This window comes from Pseudopipra pipra, chromosome 3 (assembly GCF_036250125.1).
Source record: "Pseudopipra pipra isolate bDixPip1 chromosome 3, bDixPip1.hap1, whole genome shotgun sequence".
NCBI classification, from domain to species: domain Eukaryota; kingdom Metazoa; phylum Chordata; class Aves; order Passeriformes; family Pipridae; genus Pseudopipra; species Pseudopipra pipra.
In genome coordinates this window covers 15,113,283-15,117,233 of record NC_087551.1, presented here as the reverse complement: position 1 = coordinate 15,117,233, position 3,951 = coordinate 15,113,283, and positions in this window count along the sequence as shown.

Genomic DNA, 3,951 nt, shown 5'->3' with positions numbered 1-3,951 from the left:
GTTTCTTGTCTCCTCACTAGAAATTTATCAAGCTAGTTTTACATTTACTATAATTAACTGGTTGATCTCAATCATCAGGTATTGCAGTTTATTAGAAAGAACTGTTCTTCTCTGTGAGTGGGTAACACCACTCCTCATACTAGATAAACCTAGTTGCAGGAAGCTCAATGATGCAGTATATTCCATTGATCATAGAATGGTTTGGGTTGGAAGGGACCTTGAAGATTATCCACTTCCAGGCTCCCTGCCATAGGCAGGAATACCTTCCACTAGACCAGGTTGCTCAAAGCCTCATCCAACCTGACCTTGGACACTTTCAGGGATGAGGCATCCACAGCTTCTTTGGGCAACCTGTTCCAGTGCCTCACCGCCCTCATGGTAAAGAATTTCTTACTAATATCTAATCCAAACGTACCCTCTTTCACTTTAAAGCCATTCCTCATTGTCCTATCACTACATGCCCTTGTAACAAGTCCCTCTCCATCTTTCTTGTAGTCCACTTTAGGTACTGGAAGGTGCTATAAGGTCTCCCTGGAGCCTTCTCTTTTCCAGGCTGAACAAACCCAGCTCTCTCTCTTCATAGGAGAGGTGCTCCAGCACTACAAGCCTCTCTGTGGCCCTCCTCTGAACTTGTTCCAGCAGGTCCATGTCCTTATTTTGTTGGGGGCCCCAGAGCTGGATGCAGTACTCCAGGTGGGGGTCTCATGATGATCATTTATGACAGACCCTTTTCCTGCCTTATTTGCATAACAGTAACCCAAAGAATACCCTGGTTTTTCTCCCTCTAATCTCTCTGGGGTATTCGAATATAATGTAGCGACAACTGTTTAAGACTTTCACAAATTTCAAAGCCTGTTCTTGAAATGAGCTGTTACTAGGGAAACAGTGAAACCTCTGTGGGGAAATATGGGAATAAGGCGAGAGGTTTGTGAGGCAGCATTCAAAGAATGGGTTTAAAGAATAAAATAACTATGCCACTTGTCCTATGCTGCTGCGTCTGTAGCAAAGCTGTCAGATATTCTGGGAAACACTGGGAAATAGAGTTAACATCCATTCTCACTTCAGTGGTGTTCTATCCTTCAGTGAGCACCTGCAAATGGAAAGCAGGTGTCTAGCAAAAGTACAGTTCCCTTATAGAGTTTAAACATTTTGCAATGTTTAAAAGTATCAGTGCACAAAATGATTCAGATGCATGAAAAGTGAGATGACAAATTACTAGAGTATAAGTAAAAACATAAAAACATTTATTTTGGGACAGCTTCCTAGATTCTGTTATGCCTAGTATGCGCTATTTTATAGCGCTGCTCTTTCCTTAGCAAAAACATCCTGTAATTTTTTACAATAACCATCATAACATGCTGTAAGTGGTGCTCACACTCCCTGCTGAAGCCTTACTGATAAAAAAACATTCACTTAAATTCTGTTTTGCCATCCCAAACCCTATTGTGATTAGGTGTTTCTGATTGTGGGTGCATACAGTCTAATGTTACGTTGCACTATGATGGCCTTTTCGGTTTAATATGGAAGAACTTTCACTTCCATTTCCATTTTCAACAAGAAAAGTCCAAGGGGGAAAAATCAGAAGTGGGGATGGGTTGGGAGTAGAAGAGACCTGTGAAGAGTGACCAGCAGTGGAGATAAGACAGAGGAAGCAGGGAGTGAGCAGGGAGTTGGCAAGAAGGAAAGAGCAACAGGCAGAGCTTGTTTGCAGGGGATAAGGAGAACTGATGCCTCTCTAAGTCAAATTGAAAAGCTTAACTATAAGAAGGACTGAAACAGAACAGTGGTGAGGAAACCATGTAGAGAAGTGCCGTCAAGGGAAGGAGTTGAGAACAAAGTTGTGAGTAGCTGCGGGGGGTGAAGCAAAATGAATTGGGTGATCTCCTGGGGTGGGGAGGAGGAGCTGAAGCAGCTGAAGAAGGGGTGGGTGGGGGGCAGGGGCAGAGCCACTGAAGACACAGCAGGTGGTTGTGAAACTGATGGAGCACAGTGAGAGGTGTCCTCCCCGAACAAGCCAAGCTGGTACCTGTTTGTGGCGCGCTGCAGCTCAAGGCAGCACCATGCCATGCACTCATCCACCATGCCTGCTCTCATCCACTACGTGCTGCCATCGTGCACCAAGCAGAACTTGCTCCCCCTAGAGTATCCCCGTGTCACCTCTGCACAGCTGTTGGTAATGGTGACCCGTCTTCCTGCACAGGGCAATCTTGCTCAGGCAAGGGGAATGAGACAGTCATGCTGAAAGCGGTGCAATGAAAATATCAAACAAAACCCAAAAGTGAAACAGGGAGGATATACAGCAAGAACTTAGACCTTAGCCTGGTGATACCCAGAGGTAGCTACCACTCTAACTTTCTTAGACTGCTATCTAGGAAGGGACCTTCATCTGTCAAGTAATCTGTAATATGGAGTAGATTTTACTGTCTAAATGATACCAGGATTTAGATGACAGTTCATCTGAAATGGAGGGAGCCATCCACTGCTTGGAGAGAAAAAGGGAAAGGCTGTTTAGCCCCCTTTGTGGAAAGCCATTACTGAATATCTTTGCTGTTAATTGTGTGATTATAATGTCAAAAGGGGGCTGCAAAAGATCTGCTTTGGGCAGATTTACAAAAAAGTAGGGGGGAGGGGAAGAGATAAAAAACCAAAGAAGAATGAAGTTAAGTATTAGGACAGCAGGAGCCCATCCACATTTGCTCAGAAAAGGAAGATCAGGAATATGATCTTGAGCAAATGTTGGGGTCCTCCGTCAATGCTTCCCACACCCAATATAGCAATGCAGGTTAGTTTCCATACATAAGAGTTGTTCTTTAATGGAGTTATATTGGTATCAATTAGGCAGTAAAAAGGAGAGCCCGACGGCTAAGCTGTGCTTCAGCCTGTTTCTCAGTCACTTGCTGGATGATTTTAGTGGTTTGGTTGGTGTAAACCCCAATGCTGGTGAAAGGGGCCGATGTCGTCACTCAGCTTTATTCCTCTTGAAATTACCAAACGCAAAGTTAGACAGAGCAAATTGACCTTGCCCTAAACATGCTGCTCTGCTCTTATTTAAATTCGCACTAAAACTGCTGGACTTTTGCAATAGTCTGCTCCACTCTGAACTTCCATCAGCTAACTCAAATAAGGAGAAACGATGTTTCTGGCATTTACTCTCCCACTGCACCCTGCCTCTGAGTGGTTCTGCACGTTTCTGTTAGCTTGTCCCTCCCCAGTGGAGTCAAGGAGCCCAGGAGCAGGTAAGTGGCAATCACAGGCAGGTGAGGAAGGAGTGGGATTTCAATCACTGATGAAGGGGGTAAAACTAGATGGCAGGGAAGGGACTTAGAGGGAGAGAAGGCAAAGACAATGGACGAAAGAGGGAGCTGGACTGTGGCTTTCTTGGGGACACAGGGCAGGAGTTTGGGGTCTCTGTGGGAGAAAAGGGTGGTAAAAACATCTGTATGTCACACCCAGGGAAACAAGGCAGACAGCAAAGGAGGTGTGGGAACAGGGGATAAGCACTGAGCTGTACAGCAGCGGGAGTGTTATAGAAAGCAGGGACAAGAATAAGGACAGTGAAATGACTGGTAGCTGCTCTTTCCCTTTGAGAATTTCTCTCCACATAAGGCATATGTATCAGAGTAAGTATTTAGGAGAGGCAAGGCTTATTTCATCCTTAATTAGGCTTACTCATACTATACAAGTCTCTGGGCTTGCCGAGGAGCTGAGATATACAGTACCATTCAGTATATTCAATCCATCAGACTGCCATTTTTATATAGCAGTTTGTACAGGTCAGAGCCCTTCATAAGCCACCCACTGTCCTGAAAATTTGTCATTAAATTGAATTAAGAGACAGGTCTTTCTATAGTTCTTCTGATAAAGTGGTTTAAATCAGGTAATAAAAAAAAAAAAAGAGAGGCTCTTGAAGAAACAGGAGTCACACATGATAAATGAAAAAGGAACAAATCA